The sequence below is a fragment of the Periophthalmus magnuspinnatus genome, chromosome 9 (assembly GCF_009829125.3).
Source record: "Periophthalmus magnuspinnatus isolate fPerMag1 chromosome 9, fPerMag1.2.pri, whole genome shotgun sequence".
NCBI lineage: Eukaryota > Metazoa > Chordata > Actinopteri > Gobiiformes > Gobiidae > Periophthalmus > Periophthalmus magnuspinnatus.
Genome location: NC_047134.1, coordinates 11,159,390 through 11,181,044, shown reverse-complemented (window position 1 = coordinate 11,181,044; position 21,655 = coordinate 11,159,390).

The following is a 21,655-nucleotide window of genomic DNA, read 5'->3' as shown; positions in this document are numbered from 1 at the left end:
TTGATAGAGCCGGCTCAGTTTACGACTGCGTGTACCTGTTACACAAGCTGCCAGGAGACTGAACAAGCACAGTGAGGCAAAGATGAAACACACTGAGCGCTGGGACACACATGGAAATGGGACAACTGCTCTAGCCGTACACCACTCTACTTCACACCAAGACATTAAGACATTTAGGTATAACCTCGTATATAACTAAACACGAGGGCTCTGTGTATCTGTTTAATTATTTGAAAAGAGGCATATTGCAATATTAATGTGTCCGCCTAATCCCTTACGTACACCTCCCCTTCCCCGGCAAGATAACTCCCTGTTTAAACAGTCTCAGCTTTGACCTGAATTCATTGTTCCTGGCAGCTCTCTGTGACATTGGGACTAGTGGAAGTCCAGATTAATGAGCTCTGCAAGGAATACATCATCCCTATACAGTTTAACAGGTAGCAAACTGAGGAGGAGATAAACTGTTGTAGCGACGGGGCATCCGATCAAACCACAGCTTCAGGTATTGCATATGTCATGAGGATTATAATCTAACGATCTAATAATCTGATCTGATTCAATAACATAATTAAACAAAAGAGTAAACAAAGAAGCGGATTTGAAGACAACATCTTCTTTGTCGCTAATTTAATAGTTTTAGGAAGATGTTTGGTGTATTTATTGTAGAGTGACCAAAAGGAAACATGCAATGAGGATATTTACTGATATGATGAAGTGAAAGTGTCTGGATACAGACTCCTGATGAGGGCTCCGTCTCAGGAGGTCAAACCGGTCGATACAGGACTCCCCCTGTGTAGATGTACTAAGGCTGAAAGACAAACAAGAGAGATGGAGTGAGAGGATGGAGTTGAGAAAGCTGAGAGAGACTGTGCTGATGGGACATGCCGATACAAACGGGACAGCAGGGTAAGTAGAGGTGCGGTTGAGGTGAGCTGTGGGTCGCTGGAAAGGAGAAAAAGGAGGCATATTGTACCAGGTTATAACAGAAAAAGCTAATCGCCACCTGTAGTCCCGGGATAAAACACATTAAAACAGGAAATAATAGTCTCTGTGGTGCTATTGCTCAAAATAAGGGGTCACTGGGGGAGAAAAGCTTAGGAACAAATGTATTTGGTAAAAGGGAAGTGTTTGTTGTTATGTTATTTTCACCATCTCATCTTTCATCACCCTGTGTTTTTGTATATTTCTAATGTCTTTCTAGTGGGTTGTTTTGCATAAATATTCTCCCAAAGCACCGTTTTGTACTACCTGTACTTGCATCAGACTGCCCACTGGTGTAATCTCTGTGTCATAATCTTCAGCTCTACCTGTCAGCCTAAAATTGACTTTGTTTCAAAATACTGCAATTTTCTTTTCAGAGCAGCATGCACACCCCTCCAGACACCGAGTCCAATACATTTCTATACAGGGAATAGCTTTCTCACACTAGTCCAAATGGATGGTTAGTTTAATGCTGTGTGATGTTTTCCCCTCTCTCTTCACACCCCTCACATGATCTGCATGAGCTCCACTGTCTGCAGACCCAGGAGGATTACAGGAATGTACGGCCTGGGTCTGCCTTCATGCCTGCTGAATATTTGGTTAGGAGGGTATGTGGTCAGACAGAATCAACTCCTGTCTACTTCTCAAAGTCACTTCTGAAACACAATTTTTCACTTTTTATTTGCAGTAACAGTTTTAAATGATTCAGTGTCGCCATGTTTGACAGAAGGAATGTAGGTCAAGAAAACCAGAATTTACAGTAGATCAATCTGTCCCGACACAAGGTTCTGGGACCAAAGCACCAAGTGCTACAGTGATGGATGACTACAGTTTCTCTGAAGAGCACAGGTGCTTCATGGGTGTTTTGTGGATGTCCTATTCAAAGTAATTAAACATACTCTACACAGGGTGCAATTAAAAAGCATTTATATTGTATATCTATTGTTTTGTGCAGAGTGGGCACTAAAACATGACACCAACAAAGTCCTGGCTGTTGATTTGTCAGAGGAGTGAGAGGACAGACTCCTTTGGGTGTTTTCACTCTCTGTGGAGTTTACTTTTGGTTGATTTACTGTTGGATCAGGCCTTGTTCATGATTGCTCATCAGTCGCCTCAAATGCCGCACCATGTGAGATCGGCTAACACCAAAACGTATTTCCATGACAACAGTCTTCAAGCAGTATGCACACGGTCTCTTCTGTGGTGATAGCACCACAGCCCCACCATTCACCTGTGACTAAATATACTGTGAGGACAATGTTCACTGGAGGCAGATTCATTCAGTGCAGCTCACAGACAGACCAAGGCTTATCTGCACAGACAGCGGCAGGAGCATATTAAATTGATCCAACTTGCCTTGTCAGATGAAGGTTGTAAACAGCTGCTCTGCAGCTCCATTCATACAAATATACTTGACCCAAGTGCTTTTTTAATCCAGCTATAAGCACTTTCACTAAGACCAGCAGTCACATAAGCCAGTGGTCCCTAACCTTTTTCTCCCAGCGACCCCCGAGCTGAGAAGCTGAGGAGTATTTTCTGTAGTAATGATTTTAAAAAATACTTTATAGAAGCAATCAACATACCATAAATTAGTTAAAATTCACACAATCTAATTTGAAAGTTTTTTGTAAGAACCATTAGGGGCCCCTTCAAAAACTTTGAAGAGTCAAATTTGATTCCCGACCCCAAGGTTGGAAGAGGTATAGGAATAACTGCTGTATGACGATTAAGCCTAAAAACCTCCCATAAAACAAGAGAGTGTTCATTTTTGTTGCTTTACACTTTAAGAAAACATGCAGCATTAAAATAATAATAATAATTCTGAGGGAGGAGCCCCACATCCCCGTCCAGCAGCTGTTTCTCTCCTTGTTGGCTCTGCACTTGAGAATAACTTCACTCACTCAGAAAGTGGTATTTTGTTTGCAGTGTCCATAGCCCACTAAATTCTCTGGCTATATTTTAAGCCAAAACACCACTTACAGTCTCCAGAATTGTTGTTTTGTAGGTTTTAGAAAGAGAGACTCAAGGTTCCTGCAGAAACAAAGGGGTCACCAGGACTCCAGATGAAACTTGCTGCAGCTTGTGATGATTGAAAAAATTATAATACGGTTAAAACATCTTAATATTTGCATATTGGCATATTTCCCCCCTGGTTTTCCTCCTACAACTTCCTTTCACTGCTATGCTGTCATATCAAATTAACCCTATACAATCATAAATCCTGCCTTCAAAAATCCACACAAAAATGTGTGCTCAGATGTATTTTGGATTTACAACGATTGTAAAAATGCAGCGAGGGCTCTGCATGGCACACTAAGCCAACAATGGATGATGATTCATGAGACACGAACAGAATATGGGCAACGTTTTGGAAAATTGCAACACTTTTACCTTTGAAGCCAGTGCAAGAATAGTGCAGTAATAATCATAACTTCCACCATTTGCCAGAATAAAAAAAGAGTTTTGCAGAGGGGAGAGATAACCTGTTCTACTTGGGAAACTTTTGACAGCTCTGATCTTTTTTCTCACTTGTGTTTGTCAAAATCCACATGTGCCTGATGGTGCAGTGCTTTCTCTGCAGCTCCTATATGTCAAACAGACAGGAGGTCACATCAGGTGGAGAACAGTTTAATGCAGTGGAGGCGTTGGATGTGGGTGGAGCTTAAGGCATATTCATTTGACACTGTAATCAATGCAAGAAAGTACGGCACATTTTTGTTACCGTCCTGTGAATGGCTTTAGGACAGTGCATACAGGGGTGACAGGATTCAGATACCACTTGGACACTAATGGTTCTGTGAAAGTGGAGGCTTTTAGCTGCATGAAGCCTTGATCCATTAGCACACACAATACAGAAACCACAGAATATGATGAGGATCAATTAAACCCACCAAATGCCATTTTAATCACTTTTTCTCTTGGCGAGATTTATTATTTAAATAGACACTTGGGCCAAATCCATTAACACAGTTCAATATGCTGCTGAATATTAAATTTGTAATGCAAAAGTTCACCAAAAACAAAATGTGTGTTGTGTTGCACACACATTAGAGTACATATTTATAGTGTGATACAAAAAGTACACAATAATCCATGGCTATTACTATTCCTACATCACGAAAACACAATGCAAACAGTCATTTGCCTCTGAGGAAATGATAAAACTTCTGTTGTGAGAAATCACTTTGTATTTTCAAACATCTTTTGTGATTAATGTGGATTTTGAACAGCTGAAAAGGCATCAGACAAATTGGCACTTGTGCTGTTGGATCATGGGCATGTTGTGGTTATCACAGAATCCTCTTTACTTTTGTGGCTCTCTGCCAGAGTTTGTAGATTCATTCAAAAATCTGTGATTATAAGGCCTGTGCCTTTGGTACATCTGAATGTCTTTTATTTAAGCCATAAATGAAAACATGTGTGTCTTTAACCATGGAAATTACTCAGAAAAAGAGTAGTATTTATGTATAAGAATAATATTTATTTATTGCACAAGTTTGAGTAGGACTTGGGGTACGACTTTGGTATTACAAAAATGTTTTTGCTTCAGTACCAAGTCTGGATACCTGGTGAAGCCAATGGGCCGCAAAGATCCAAAGAAGTATATCATTAATAGCTCCACTTAATCACATAAAACAGATTTTAAATCATGATTCTACCTCCCCCTTCCCCCGTTCAAATAACAAAGGCTGACAGATTATCTAAACCACAATAGAAAAGTTAGTAGAAAACAGCACTGACACTATGGACAAGGCTCCAGTCAAGGCTCATTCCACAGAACATAATCTAATGTATTATTTTATGTTTGTGTGTGTGTTCTGAAGACATCCAGACACAAAACATTTAGTTTGTCTCACAAAATGGAAACATACGCACCTATTTTATATTTAATCATTTTAGATTTTAAGTCATTAGAACAATCTCAGCCCATGAAAAGAGCATTTCACATCTGACTATGTTTTACATAGTTGAATTTCCTAATTAGTGAATAATATGACACAGGCTGTTAACATTATGCTTAATGAATGCTGAACATCATACACTTGCGTTAGAGTGTGTTGTGTGGCTCTTTATTAACACACTGTGATGGGGGGTGTGTCTTACATCAAAGGCCAGATGGTGCAGTGCAGAGAAAATGTTATCAGAAGGTTGGAGTGCAAAACCAACAAACTGCAAGCATCGGAGAGCTCTTTTTACTCCCCGGCCACCTGTTAATACGGACCCTTCTAATCCCAGGGCTCTTTCAGATGTTGAATTCCTTCAGAGCATATCAGGGTATCAAAGAGGTCACCCGAATGCCGTCTACATGCCACATATTCCAATGCTTCGTCTTTTGGCGCAAACCTCAAACTCTCACATGCAAAACAAGACACCTGAGTAAAGATAACAGCCGTGAAAAATGATTGGTTTGATAAGAACAACTGTGCTTTTTCAACACATTATTATTGATGTTTCACTTTGCATAACTTAAAATAAAACCGGAGGCAATAAGGGAAGATTTAGAAAAAAAAAGATTTTTTTTTTTCCCCAAAAAAACTTGCCCGTGATTTTAGTCTACAGAAAACAATTTTGTTGAAAAATGGCAGATAGCACTTGTTGTCACTCACTGTCTGTGGTTGTGTTGCATTTTGAGTTCTCTGTGCATCTAAACATAGTTGTCAGCTTCATGTTTGTTGTGTTAAGGTTAAGGCCAGGGTGAGGGTGGAACTTATGGATTTTCTTATAAAGATATCTTGTAAATCTGAGAAAACAGAGCTGAAGGAGCATAGATATGTGGGAACATAGAGCTGTGAGAATAAGGACACTCACACTATGTTTCCCCACACACTGGGAAAACCGAATTGCTGCTTAGTCTGAATAGTGGATTTCTAAACAGCCTGTAAACGTGGGGAACCCTCTCCCAGAAAAAAAAATGAACAAAACCTTTTGAACATGGGCCGCCTGTCCACACAGCCTGGGGGCTGATAGGAGCCAAATGCATAATTTGTGTGAAGGTTTGACAGTTTTTCAGTGGTGGTTCCCCTCTAAAGCCCCAGCCCCTGGACGCTCTGTCCTGCCCCGCTCAGACTTCAACCTCAATGGATTGTGGCCCCAAAAATGACTAAATTCTCTGCCAGCTTCAGTCCATGCATGTTTTTTGTGGTGTTTTGTGCTGTGTTGCACTTCTAATTACAGTCAGTCTTCAGATGGATATTTTGGGGTGATGTTTGGGACAATATTAGGTCTGTTCACTTCAGATAAAGGCTTTTTTCACATTAGTTCTTTCTGGTGAGGCTGCTTGTGCCCCTTTAAAGTATGTTCTCCATAAAATGATCTTAATGTCTTCATTTCTACACTCACATGTGCTGTATGTGGTTATTTGTTTTAATATGTTTGATGTTTTTAGCAGCAGTAGCTACATGTGCTAAGCTGTCCCTCGTGTCATGTCAAAGCCTTTCGTGTGTATGAATGATGCTTCATTTGGGATCTTCAAACAGATATCAACATGTCAACATAACACAGAGTAACCACCGGAAGGTTCTGTTTTCATAGAATGATGAAAAGAAGAGAGACAGCGCTGACTCATGTTCTGCTGGAGCGGTGCTCGGCTGTTAGCAGCGAGGGCTGTGGCACGTCCATCAGGATGACAGTGAGAAGAGAGCACAACAATCACCTGCTCAAGCAATTACCTATAACGCCTGTAACATGTATGTTTTGGAAAAGCAAGAAAAGCAATTTTCAAATATTTAATGTGACAGAGCAATTTGCAAAAAACAGATAAACAGGCAGCGTGACAGTGTTGCTTTCTCATCCGTAAAATTACTTTAGAGAAAATAGACAATAATTTGAAACTTTGCCAAGAGCTAAACAATAATGGCCTCCTCAGCCAGGAGGAAATCCATTTCATTTGAACCAATGAAGTCAGGATAATGGCAAAGCGTGGAGAGCCCGACTGCACGAGAGATTTCACAGTCCGCTCTCTCACACTCCACTCTCTCACACTCCGCTCTCTCACACTCTGCTCTCTCACTCTCCGCTCTTTCACTCTCCGCTCTCTCACACTCCGCTCTCTCACACTCCGCTCTCTCACTCTCCGCTCTCTCACACTCCGCTCTCTCACTCTCCACTCTCTCACACTCCGCTCTCTCACACTCCGCTCTCTCACACTCCGCTCTCTCACACGCCGCTTTCTCACTCTCCGCTCTCTCACACTCCGCTCTCTCACTCTCCGCTCTCTCACTCTCCGCTCTCTCACACTCCGCTCTCTCACACTCCGCAATCTCACACTCCGCTCTCTCTCTCCGCTCTCTCACACTCCGCTCTCTCACTCTCCGCTCTCTCACACTCCGCTCTCTCACACTCCGCTCTCTCACTCTCCGCTCTCTCACACTCCGCTCTCTCACACTCCGCTCTCTCACACTCCGCTCTCTCACACTCCGCTCTCTGAAATCATTTACTGCTGTTTAGGCGCTGGGATCAAAAGAGTAGGGCGTGTATTTGCAGATACTTTATAATTCTGTTCAAATTGATTTTCAGAGTTCCAAAGTTATTCCTCATTCATCGAGAGCACTCTGATACAGCAACTGAACCCATGAAACTCAATCAAATATCAAAATACTCGCGACAGATACACAAACATTTGACTTGATGCTTTATGACACTGCACTACATCACGTATTTAACTGAGGAAATATTTTGGTTTAATAATTTCTAGCATCTTAGTCACAGTATTGGAACTGGAATCTGAACGGGTCAGATCTTACCCAGAGATGACAGTTTTTTTCTTGGATTAGACACCTTTTGAAATACTTGAAATACTTGTCCCTGTTGCGTTCCCTCACTAACCTTTCAAGCCTTTAACATTTCATTAGTTTTTATCTGTAGGCCGTCCGCCGCATACAAATCAGAAGCGCTCGGGAACCATGAACTACATTCAACTCCTGAAATAAAAAATGATTTGTTTATCTTTTTCTGGCTTGTTGGCTCAATCCAATAAAGACCGAGAGTTACAGGCGCAAAATACAGGTTGTATTCTGTTCAGAATGACATTTGGGTTCTGGGGACGTCCTTGTATCAATATAAATTACACGCAGCAAAACAAACTACTTTCTAGGGAGACGTTCTGATTTACATTTTTCCAGAATTTGACATAATTTCGCTCATGATTTGACCAAAACTAATTGCGGCTCCTCTGAACGCCATTGCAGCTTGTCATTCTATGTAAATTAACGTCAGATTTAATTTACAAATCTCCGGAGTCGCTTATTCCTACAGTTAATATAGTTTGGTCTCCTACCCTGAAGCAAAACCAGCGTCGACGTCCCTTATGTGGATATCTTCATTCTTTCCCCCCTTAGGGCAAATGTCACACCTTTCAGATATGATTATCCATCCAACTCCTCCGCACTGTGGTTTCATCCTGACTTGTTGATGGAGAGGATGTGGGCAGCCCTGTCACTCGCACACACCTGACAGTTGGCACATGTCGCCGTGTGAAACTGGATTAACACGACTGCACCCTTGGCGGTAGTATAGGTGTCATCTTCTTTTCTTCACATCAATCACTTTGCAGAGGTAAGGACTCCAACGTAGGTTTCGTTGTTTCCTAAAAAACATTATCTCACTTCATTCAGTGCAAGTCCGTGCAGATAAAAAAAAGTTCTGTAAATTTCGGACTATAAGCCGCGACTTTTGTCCCACATTTTGAACCCCACGGCTTATACAACAGTGCGGCTAATTTAAAGATTTTTACTGCGTAACGGCCACTGGGGGGCACTCTAACAGTAAATGCACAAGTGCGACATGGGGAAAGATTATGAACTGAACTGCTTTTCAGACACAGTAAAAAAAAAAAAAAGTGTTTCCTGAATTAAATCTAAAAAAACCTTCTGTGTACCATCTTTCTGTGTAAATATCACATGTTACAACATAAAAACCTGTGGCGTATATTCAGGTGTGGCTTATATATGTACAAAATTGATTTTCTTTTCAAATTTAGCTGGTACGGCTTATATTCAGGTGCGCTCTATAGTCCGAAATTTACGGTACTATCTCCGACCTGTTGTTTCACGGCGGGTCTGTTGCTCTTGACAACAAAAAAACAAGTGATTACAAAAAAATCCAAGCAATACTGTTACACGGGGGTTTTCTCAAGCTCTCACAGACTTGTCAGATGCAGATGTAGCGTCATAAGTCTTTGGGAAGTTACAGAGAGAATGTAAAATATCTTCTGTGTTGATATTTCAAAAGTACAGAAAAAAACAAATGTGTGAATGTGAGATAAAGAGAGACGACGCGGAGAACAAAATTCAGAAGCACCCCCATATACTACTGCACCATGCATTTGGACTCCATCTTAAGCTATAAACTGTATTTAATCTTTTGGATAAGGCCAACAATGCTACAGGAACTAGCTGCTTTCACTCTGCATACGCATCACCTGCAGGTTCAGGGTCGACTTCTGGTAAAGCGAGATAGATCCTTCACGGTTTGTAAACAGAAAACATTCCAAACACCGGTGCAGTACTTTATGTTGGCTTATAACCAGACTACGCAGCTGCTTAGGGCACCGAGGCCACCAGAGGGCCCCCAAGAGCGCATACATTTATATTGAAAATGATATATCAAGTTTTATTGGGCAGAGAGCTTGTGTTTTTGCAGCAGCCTGAATGTCCCTCTAAAAAAAGTACATTGTTTTATATCTATAGCAGCAAAATATCTGCTGCTGCGTCATTTGTTTTTGAGTCGGGCAGAGGTGAGGGCAGCTATGTGTTTACACCGATGTAAATTTAAGCCCACTGTCGCCAATTGGAACACATTAAAATCCACCAGAAACGAAGAAAAAATGTCTAGAATTTTAAAAATCTTGACCGTCCTTATATGTTTGTGTTCTGTTCTTGTGACTGTGGTAATTTTGGATGTTTTCAGTCTGTTGTTGCTCAGATAAACACAAAAACAATTGATCAAGGTGATGAGAGTGGAGTCAGTATGTTGTCAAATGTGAATCACCAACAGCTGAACCACGAAAGGATCTGCTGTCGGGGGCCCCAGAGACAAATTCAGCTTAGGGCCCGTTGAAAGCTCGGACCGGCCCTGATGCATGTTTGGTGCGAGGATTAGCATTAGCCACCAAAGAAACACAAGCAAACTATGAAAAAATAGGCTTGACGACATCTGAACCACGCTGTTTTGTGAGAGAATATAATAGTTCTTGCTCGTTCTTGCTGATTGTTGGCGGTCTTTCGCCGAGGACTACATTTGTGTTCACTTCCTCCTCCGTTCGTAGTCTTCATTTCCTCCTGGACCGTTAGCCGTAGCTGAGGTTGAGCAGTTGTGCACCTGCTCTTGTTGGCAAATGTGGACTTACGGTTTTGGAGGCCAGATGACAGTGTTTGACGACAGGTGCGGTCTGATTGAGAGCGGGCCAGGACGTTCATTAGGTGTGTGTCGTGTAATGTAATTATCACACACACACTGTTGTAATGAGCTGAGGCACTAGACTGTATCTGTTCTCTGGGGGTCCCACTCGTCAGGAAGCTCCAGGCGTTTACCCTTCTTGACTTTCACATGCAAACACAGCCCACTTTAGCTGTTTTCGATGTGGACAATGCGCTGGACGACAGTTAAGCTTCAACAATTGGACAAATTCTAATGTAAATGTAATGGGATTTTCTTACATTAGCGCTTTATACAGTTGGAACCAATACGCTTTTACTTGATTAAATTGACCTTTTATTTCCAAATAATTTTAACTTTTCAAGCTGACATTAAAGAAAACATCGCCTACTATGCGTAAGGTCCTTTTGGAAAAACGTTCTTTCAGATGGCATTGAGGCGTTTTATTGTTATGTATTGATCAGACTTAAAAACTTGTGATGCGACGATGTGTTACTCTGAAGTTTGTGATTGTGCGTTTCCTTTGAACCAAAAACAACATCGGGTGTACGCAGGTGCGCTTTGAACAATGCCTTACGAGAATTTATTGTTTGCACTTTAAAGGCCAGTGTATCTCCTGTGAGTTTGTTCTGTTCTGGCTCTGAGCTGATTCATAACGTTGGATCCTGCACAAACTCTGCTGTACTCTGCACTAGACTTTGGAACCTGGCAGCGAAACCACAACATCTAACAGATTCGTACCTCTACGCAAAGTTGACAAGTAGCACTATTTAAACAGTTGGAGAGCCATAGATAGCGTTGTGTCGTGAACCTACTCAGCACAGATGGAAGAGCTACTACAACTTTGCAAAATATATAGTCAAAATAGTTAATGTAAAACCATTTAAACTTAGAATTAATAGCGCTAAAGTGTATACGCTGATATAACCTCAAAAAAGGGCATTTCATGTGCGTAAAAAAAGGGCAGATAAGTAAGTGCTGCTCTAAAACATGCCTTATATTTGAAAAGAAATGAACACATAAAACCAGCCTGTCAGATTTTGTCAGGGTCAAACTCTTACTATGAAAACTAGATGATAAAGTCGACCCGATGTTGGATATAATGTCGTATTTAAGAGCCAGAGGAGAAGTCGTCCAGGCGTGAGGCAGCAGCTTTAGCCTTTTCTCACACGGGGCTCTATGAGTAAACTACTTGCGTCTGATATAATTATCCTACAGACGAGGGGAGTTTGTGACTAATGTGAACATGCCAGCATCATGACAGAACAATTCATTTGCCATGATTAGACGCAAAAGCCACAATCAGAGACTCAATACGGCAGAGCAGGAATGCACTTATCTCCCACGGCCCACTGGGAATGTGTGTGTGTGACAGGCTTGTATAAGAGCTGTTTTCTGTCTGTCCACAACATATAATCATCTATATACTCAGGTTTACATTGTGTGAATCCAAGAAACACATTAATGAGTTGATTTCTTGCAGCGCTTTGTTGAATGAAGGTGTTATAACAAGCGGAGGGGCACATTCACCAAATGCAGGTCACTTTGTTGCGTAGAGAAATTCAGCCGGGACTAATCAAGATCATTCTTCCAGGCTACATTTAGAGAATTTATAAAAACATGTAATACTCTGGGAATAAGAAATCATAACTTTGTGATGCAGTGGTCTCTCGTTTACGTTCTAAAAATAACCCGCAATAGGCGAAATCTGCAAAGTATCAGCTTTGTTTTAACAATTATTCTGTATGTTTTTTGCTGTAAAACCCCTCACCACACACTTTATACACTTTTCTCACACAGGCGTTAACATTTTCTCACGTTTCTCTCTTGTTTAAACACTCTCAAAGTTCAAACCTTTGTAGATTTAAAAAAAATAAGTACAGTGTTATAGAATGAAACCACGTTATTTTCCTCCTTCTTTACGTAACAAACCAAAGATTAATTTATTCCGTAATGACGCCTACAGCCGCTAACTTTTCCCTTCCTTCAGCATGTCAAGAAGTCCAAGTTTTTCTGCGATGGTTAGCATATTCCTTGACCTTTTGGGTGCGACCGCAGGTGTCTTTGTCGGTGCAGAACGTTTCATCGACATGGTGAGTTTTGTCAGGGAGAAAACAAATTGCAAACGTACAGCACTTCAGAGTCACACTGCGATCAAACGTTTATGTAAATTTGTCTGAACACATTCTGTACTGTACAGGAGACACGGCACGGAGGAGACTGATGGACAATGGTCTACAGTCCCTTAGCCAATTAGGACGCAGAACACAATGCACGTCCAAAAAAAACATGTAAATTGCATTTTAAAAATCAGCAAAACAGTGAGGAAGCGAATGGTGAACCACGTTATAATGAGGGACAACTGTACTTCATTTCTTTTGCTCATCAGGACAACAGTATAATTGCATTTGCGTACTTAAAACTATGAAAAAGAGCAAAAACATACGGTGCCCTTTTAGAAAGTCTGATCCATGGCTTTGCTAATCGAGTGAACCATCCCGCCTCGCTTTTCTGTGTCTGAAAAAAAAAAAAACTGACAACTTCTAAAATTGTGCACAAAGCGTGTGCCACAGAGTTTGTCAGAGTTAAGAAGTTGGAGTCAAGGATAAGTTTAATTACCTACTGCTCTTTTCACAGTTTGAAAATGTGGGACCCCGATTTTAAAAGAGCAGTGTTACGATGAGGTAATGGTTGACCTTTTGATTTTGTATATGTGCTTGTGTCGAGGTTCATAGAAAGAGAATGAGTCAATGATAATAGTCTAAAGAAACAGAGGTAGTTGGAGATGCTGTGCTTTATTTGGGGGCAACATGCTCAAAGTTGTTTCTGTGCACCTTTGTCTCCTTCTGGCACACTTACATAATCACGTTACCATAGCTTCAGTCAAGTCAAATCCATCTTGAAAGGACTGTCAATCAGTTCAAAAGGATTTATATCAAAGAAAGCTCACTAATAATTAATGTTGTTCAAAGGTATATCCTCAACTCGTGATGTTGTCTAAGGGAATCAGGAATCAACTGTTCTCAGCGTGGTCTCATGGACCAAAGAGAAGACAATTCTCTTGACATTTCTTTATTGAGAGAAATAACTCTTCCGATAACAGCAGTAATAAGTTCCGTTTGATTCAAAGGGAGCGCTCCACATGAAACTATGGTTGGGTTTGCTTTAGCCTTTAGGGAAAGATCATGATCACTTTCTCCTGAAGAAAAGATGAAAAAACAAATTACAGATGCATCAGGTGTTAAGGTAATATAATGTGGCATTCGCACTGGGATGAGAGGATGGGGGACGGGGGGATGGGGGTGTTGCTGTCTCTGGTTTAAACCTCCTGTCTCTTGTATTCAGTATAACGTACAGTAGTAAGTTGTATTTTTGACAGCAGTGCACAAAAATAATGCTTTTGTTTATTGTATATTTATTTTCAGACTTTTGCTTTACACTTGATTGACAGTTTATTTTGAGAGTTAGGTCGTTATTACACGGGACTGCTCTGCTAAGCTTCATTTTCCTCCCTTAACTATCGACAGTATATACAGATCTGCTACTTTTCTAATGAATATAAATGAAGCAACGCAGCATGTATTGTACAGCTTATATTCATTTTTCAAGCAGCACTTGGCTACTTAACGACTACTTCCCACTCACTATCCAAATCACATCCATTTTCACCAAAGTGATTGTTAAAAGGTACGAGGTATTAGGCACTTGGCAACAATTGCATACGTTTTTCAATTGCTGCTGGCTGTAGTGCTCTTACAGGTTGGTGGTTTAAATCCAACTCTTGCCATTTCACTCCAACAGCAGCTGACACAGGTACAGACAGCTCTGCCTTAATAGAGGGAGGTAATAAGTGTAACAAGTGTAAGTGCAACACATTACCAGCTGCGGTTACAAAATCTGATTATCTGAGTCTGATTCTGAATGATGAGGTTTTTGGAGTTATAAGAGTCATGTAGTGAAGAGCGCAGTGAGAGGTACATTGGAGAAACTAAACAGCCACTCCCTTAGAGGATGTACCAACACCAACGAGAGAGCCAGTCAGGACCCCAGTCTGCTGTACATCTCCATCTCAAAGACGCAAACCAATCCTTTGAAGATAGTGAAGTTCAGATCTGAGCCAGAGAAAAGAAATGGTTTGAGAGAGGAGTTAAAGAAGCTATTTTTGTTAGGAAAGACCATCCTTCCTTGAACAGGACTCTTCGCCTGAGACATCTTCCCCCATCTATAACTCATCCTCAGACCCAAAACAGACAGGAACAAAGAGAACAACAGGCAGCCATTACAGGTTGAGTAGTGTCGTTAACCCTATAGTGGCGGATGCTATCGTCACCAACAGATCACGGTTGCGGACTTTCTATTACCGTAACTCCGCAACCATCTGTGCTTCATGTAAATTCAAATGGCATCTCAAAGCAGAAGCATGGGGCTCTTTAAATATTTTACTGTCATTACGGTAATCTGCTTATGTTGTCCCTCGAAGATGACGAATGAGAGAGCGCAGGTGCCGCAAGGATTTTCCCAGTCACTTATTCAATGCGTCAAAGAAAAAATATGGATGAATGTGTAAAATAGAGGTAGTTGTGTGAAAAAATGCAGTACATCCAGTAGCAATCTGACCAGAACTGAAGAAGAAGCGGCTTGGACCAGTAGCGAAATGTTTTCATTCCTACAACGATTTGTCCAGTTGGCAGATTTAAATTTTGTTTTTTACTAAAGGCATTAAAATGAAAAAAAAAACAAAACATCATCACATGAAATATTGCAGCTTAAAGGTTCAGAAATCAGATTATAATCAAATTTTGTGGTGCGTCTGAACAAGGCTACTGACTACTTCAAATAAAACCAACAAAACACACCGAAGGAAACTGTAAAAAATATATACGGTTACTGTGGAACGAACTAGAATTAATCTGTAACACCTCCAACGAGATTAAATGAGAGTAAATGGGATCGTGCATGTAGTTAATATCATTTTTAATTAAAATTGCCAAAGATCTTGACCTTTTCCAGGCAGTACATCCCACCTCCAAATCCACTTTCTTATATATAAGAAGGTGTTTAATAAGAGCACTCCAGCAGTTCATTTGGTGCACAAGAGCATGTATGCGGGGCACCTTGGAGGCTGACCTAATACTCAGCTATGGCTCTTTGTTTTTCACTTGACCTTAAGATTATGAGTAAGCCTGTATGAAATGAATACGCTGTTAAAGATCATTGCATGTGTTAGATCCTCATTTGCATATATCATGGCCTAAGATTAAAATCAATTACAAGCTATATTTGTAAGAGCTAAAGGCGCACTACATACTTCCCCCGTGTTTAAAGGAAACCAAACATAGCTGAGAGGTTCTGCTCCTGTTTTAGAGCCTGGAGTGATTTGTGAAAACAGCAGAGTATTGAATAGTCAAGAGGATTCTTCATCTTGCTGACAATCTGCGCAGTGGGAGACTCTTCACATTTTGATATTAAATTCACCTATGGAGTGTTCAAAGCGCTACATATGTGAATGAACCCGTCTTACCCTATGGCAGTAATGTTTTTCTACACTTTCTCTCTCTGCAAAGTGGCTGTGCCTAATTTCTCTCCATCCGTCTAAGCTTTTTTTTGTTAACACCTATAGATTTATTGTAAAGGCTGGTCTGTGTCTGAGTAGAACAAACAGACTGAGGGAGTAGCTGAGGGTTAACGTGGTGCAAACATAGTAGTCTTCCATTAAGTCTCATTATTTTACTTCGCAAATGAGGGCGCAAACTGTTTTTGTAAGCCCGGGCCTGCATCTAAATATAAAGTATTATTATTGTCAGAGAATTAGAAAGTGCACAGTGAAGTACAAAAGTGACGAATAACTTTGGACCACTGCAACCCGTTTAAAATAAAGTTGTTTTTCGCATTTTTAAGACAGTAAAAGTCAGGTAGGCACACAGTTTAGAGGGGCTCAGTGTTGCTGGCATATATTTTAGGAAAATTCAATGATTGATGTTTGTGTGTACTTCTGAGAGAACATTTAGTGTCAACCGCAAATGTTTGTTTAACCCGAACCCACAGCTCTACAGTTTCAAATACCAGAAGCCAATTCTAACAACAAGCATTACCTGATACAGCCCGTCCTGCAGAAAAGCCAAAGCACTGCCTCATACACAGCACACACACACGGGTCAATGCTGTGGTCTGTGTGTTTTTGGTGCTGGTGGTCTCATGTTGGGATGACCAGGACACATAGAGGCACATGCAGCGTGTGTGAAAGGCGCTTCAAGCTGTGAGGGTACAGAGAACATGAGGCTGCAGGCACTGTGCTGTTCTGGGCCTGAACAAGATGTGCACAACAGAAGATCATAAATAATCCTTTCCTATGGAGTCTGCTGAGAGTGTGTGACATAAACAAAGCTAATAGAATAGACCCAGTGTGGACACGCAGCAGGAGGCTCTTGGTGATCTGTTTGCTTTGATGATTGGACTCACATGTGTCCTACTATGTTGTGATAGAGAAACTAGAGTCTCATCTAGAGGGTTTTAACAACAAAGCAATGGTCCTGTGTCATTCTTACATTTATTTAATTACAGGTGTTTTTATTGGTCAAAATATCATCCCATTCTTGCTTCATTCTTACTATGACTGGGCTCAGTTCTCTGCAGATCTGAACTCTGTCTCCATAAAATACAAAAAATAGAAACATTGTGAGCAGGAGAGTGAAGGTTTAGAGGCAAAGCTACAGCACGTCTCTGCAAACAAGTCGATGGTGTACAGAGAGCACCTGTAACCATGGATATGAATTAGCATATGTTGCATCACAAGTCGAAATGACATGACAATGGGGATAAAAATAGGTATTACTTAATGTACTTGATTGTACTTGATCTAATTTAGAGGATGATTCTATCAACACTTATGGTAAATACAAACCCCGTATCCATTCAGATTTCCCAATAGCCAAAACCCAGCTTCAATAATTGTGGTCTCATTATAAAACCGAATAAACTGTAACTAATTTCTGAATGCCCCTGCTTTACTCCACACCTCCTGTTCTGTCCTTGCTCAATTTTAGGATGCCAGTTTTTGCTGAATAAATGAATATCCTTGGCACCACAATGGGAACTACAACACATAGCACATATGCCTATTAAAACAATGAGGTCAAACTGAATGACATCCACAGCAGTATTTATGAGCAGCTCCAATACAACAGTCCCAAACCAGAGGAGGGAGCAGCAGGGGGATGCACTGGTTCAGAACTAGACTGGATGTTGTTTACACTGTTCTTTTCTCCTGCACAGTGACAGAGGCGGCTCATTGAGGCTGCTGAGACAAGAAACTGAGAGATAAGAGAAGAGGAGCGCTTGTTTTGTTACCGCCAGATGCTATGCTTTACTTAAGTTATAATAATGAGGCATCGTTCTTATATAATGGTTTTCGATTGTTTGAACTCATAATTATTCCACTTGGTTTATGGTTAATATCTCTGTAATCACTATTAACACGAAACATAAAGAGGCAAGTTTAAAGTTTTCTTCTGTCAGCATTTATTTTTTCAAGTTTTGGAGGGTAGTAAAAGTTTGACAAAATGTTTTTTTCAGCTACTGCTAGTGCTGGTCATGGTAAGATCAGTAGTAAAAGCATGAAAGAACACTGTGCACTTTCATGGTACTAATGATATTAATTTCCATGGATTATATATAATTTCTGTTACCAAAGAACCAAAACCAGGCAAAATGTCAGATTGTAAATTTTAACATATCCGTTTTCTAACAGCATGAAGAAAGAGGTCAACACAAAATGTTCTAAGCCACTTCTTTGTTGCTCCCCTTGTCAGATATTTGCAGGCAGCACCAGGACCCTCTGCTCCACAGAAAAATGTGTCTTTTCCTCGATCATGCGTTAAACTGATAGTGAACCGGGGAATCCGAGGGCACACAAAGCCTTTTGGTGCTGGTCCTTTTAAGTTGTGCATGCATTATCGTCCATGTCTCCTGTGCGTCCCTCTGGTGTAGACAGGTTACCGTGACGATGCACCTGGACCTTTCACATCAGCCAGCAGAAAGGAAAATTCCCTCATTCATTGCATCCACCTGCTAGAGTCAGACAAAAACGAGAAAGACGGGAATGACATTTTTCCAACCGACATCCCTGGCGCTCAGACAAGGATTATGGCCCAATTTGCCCCATCTCTTTCCTAGGCTCAACTTTATCCCAACAGCTCGGGACTTCAAAGCTGCAGATAAAAATGGGGCAATGGATGCTCATTCTTCAGTGCGATTTGGCTTAGCAAGGCTCTGTTTAAAATGGCTAGAATACAGAAAGGAAATGTGTTTTGATGTGCCGTGGAGTGTGAACGTCCGAGCCGGTGGTGGTGGTACTGTAGGACACTTTCTCCGCCCTTCCCGCCTCCGTCTGGTCAACAAGCAGCAGCGTGGAACCAACAGATGTGCCAGTAAGTGCATTTAAAGGACCAGCACCTGATTTTAAAACCCACTTAGAAACGTGAAAACAGAACGGGTTCAATTTAAATGAATAAATGGAGCTATTCCTCACTTTCCTTATGCGTTCAAAACATCCTACACCCTAATTAGCGACCGTGAGTTTATGAGCACTTTCCACAGCTTTTAGAGACACTGCAGAGTTTTGCGGTGATGGTAGCGAACTAGCATGCTAACACGAACTTTCTGATAATCGGACAATGACGCGCTTCATGATTAGATGCAGACAGAACGCAGCAGACACTTTTTAACATCAAGAGCGGCTTTTCTGATCCATACGGACTTAGTTTGATCAAATACACACGGGAAAAAAATCAGATACAGGGCCTTTAACCGTACAATCATCATTTAATCAGTCAATAACTAACAAATTACCATGATTTTATGTCTCCTTTAACCTGCCTTTTGTTTTGCACTAGTGGGAAGCAACTAATTTGGATCTTATTTGCGTGAGGATTGAAAAATGAACCCACTTATAATCAGTCATCAGATCATAACTAGTGTTCCATAATGACATTTATTTATCTGCTGTATTCATGTTTTATTTATGATATTTTAATTACAAAAGGGTTTACTGGGATTATCACGCTTTAGGCACTTTAAACAGTGGCAACTTTATTGTAATATTTTCCATAGCAATACATCAAACTTCACAATGTGTTGTTCGGGCTGAAGGGCCCAGGGGAAATTATTGAGTGGTGAAAACGGAAAGATTCAATATGAGCAGAGTTTATGTTCTGACTGGTAAAGTGAATAATACAAAACTTAGTGTAGAAAGAACTAGTCATTTAATTGGGAACAAGATCTATAATTAAAAATGACCTAATATGTATTGCATAACTACTGTCGATGGCCTGTTGGGCTGTTCCCTCAGAGCGAATCATCTGCAAGTAACTAGTGTAGTCACAGTACAGATACTTCAAACTCTTATTTTGAGTGTGAAATAGACTCACTACTCAATACCGATTCAGATGCCATGAGGATAGTCTCTTTCTTTAAACGGTAGAATGTTATTGTTACCACCCTAGTCATTAAGTTCTTTTTAAAGTTTGTATTTGGACACTACGTTTCGTGTAGGCGTCTACCTTTCCCATAACCCTGGCTGTGTGAGCCCTTGGCCGTGATTGGAGGACGGTTTTCCAGCCTGACCAATCCTGGGGTCCACCTTCAGCCGCCTCCCAACTACTTAAGAAGATTCGGGACACCTGTTCAGAGCTGGTGTGTCTCTCTTTTGGTCAAATCACTACAAATCCAAGGGATGTGTCTCTGTGTTGTGAGATACTTCGTCAGTACTGACTCTGTACGTCAAGATTTTGTTTTGTTACTGTAAAATTTGTGTTTTAATTCATTTTACCTTTTTTGTTTTTGTTTAAACCCTTGCAAGGTACCTTTTGTTTATATATATTTTAGTCCCTTTTTGTTTAGTTTACCCTTACCATCCCTGTTAATGAAATTACTTCTTACTTTACCATTTTCCATCTTGTTTTTCTTTTGTTACTTCCCTGTCCCCACACGAGCTGGGTCGTAACAATTATTTTAACCATTAAATCGTAGTACTTTCTTTTAGATTACCATATTTCTGTGTAACGCTTCAGTCGTCCGGGTGGGTTCCTGTTGGTCCAGGTGCAGATACTAGTCTACGTGTCTTAAATTTGTTCTGATATCAGAACATTCAGAAAAGGTTCGTTTTTGTCCTGTGAATGGGACTTTTTTAGTATTGATACCTTCCCAAATGAGTATCTAGTTTTGACACAGGTTTTAGTATCAATTAGCATCTGCTTTTTGATACTTTTGACAACCTCACCTGCAACCAGCCTCATTCTATTCACTTACAAACACCATCTAAACTACATTGACCAATCAAAGTGCCATTTGAAGCAACAGTTGTAACAGCGGCTCCTACTGGTTAAAAATCACTGCACAATCATCTGAACCGAGGATGCCATTAACTAGCTCAATACTGAGATGTATATAGAGTCTCTTTAGGTTTAGTGCAACCTGGAATAGTCTTAGGATCTGGCAACTCACAGCGAGGAGCTCATTCTGCTTTCTGATTGGGTAATTGGCTTGAGAAGCAAGTGGAGAAAACGCAACTTAAACTGATGGAAATATAAATATCTTATTACAACTGAATATCAGCAAGATTTGTACATGGTTACTTAATCGGATGATACAGAAAAGTGAGAAATACTTGCAAATATACACTGCCTGGCCAAAAAAAAAAGATCATTCTCTAATATTTGGTTGTTCCGCCTTTAGCTTTGATTCAATTTCGCTTTTGCCATGTCCCAAGATTTATTTCCATCCAGCGTCGCATTAATTTTTCACCAAGATGTTGCATTGATGCTGGTCGAGTCTGACAAAGCTCGCAAAGCTTCTCCAGCACATCCCAAAGATTCTCAATGGGGTTAAGGTCTGGACTCTGTGGTGGACAATCCATGTGTGAAAATGACGTCTCATGCTCCTGAACCACTCTGTCATAATTTGAGCCTGATGAATCCTGGCATTCTCATCTTGGAATATGCCCGCGCCATCAGGGAATAAAAAAAATCGATTGATGGAATAACCTGGTTGTTCAGTATATTCAGGTAGTTTGAGCACAGACTGTTACTGAACCTAGACCTGACTCGTACTTTAAGCTCGTACCTATTTGCTGAGTTAAATCCAGGTGGTGACTCTTTTTTTTTTTTTTTGGCCAGGCAGTGTACCTTTGAAACACCCTTCAAAAATCATCCGTCACCATCTCACTGTCTTGCCGCAGTGTCCCCCCTCCTGAGCTGAGGACAAGGTGGGGCCACTATGCTAAGCTGTGTCCCGGGGTCACACA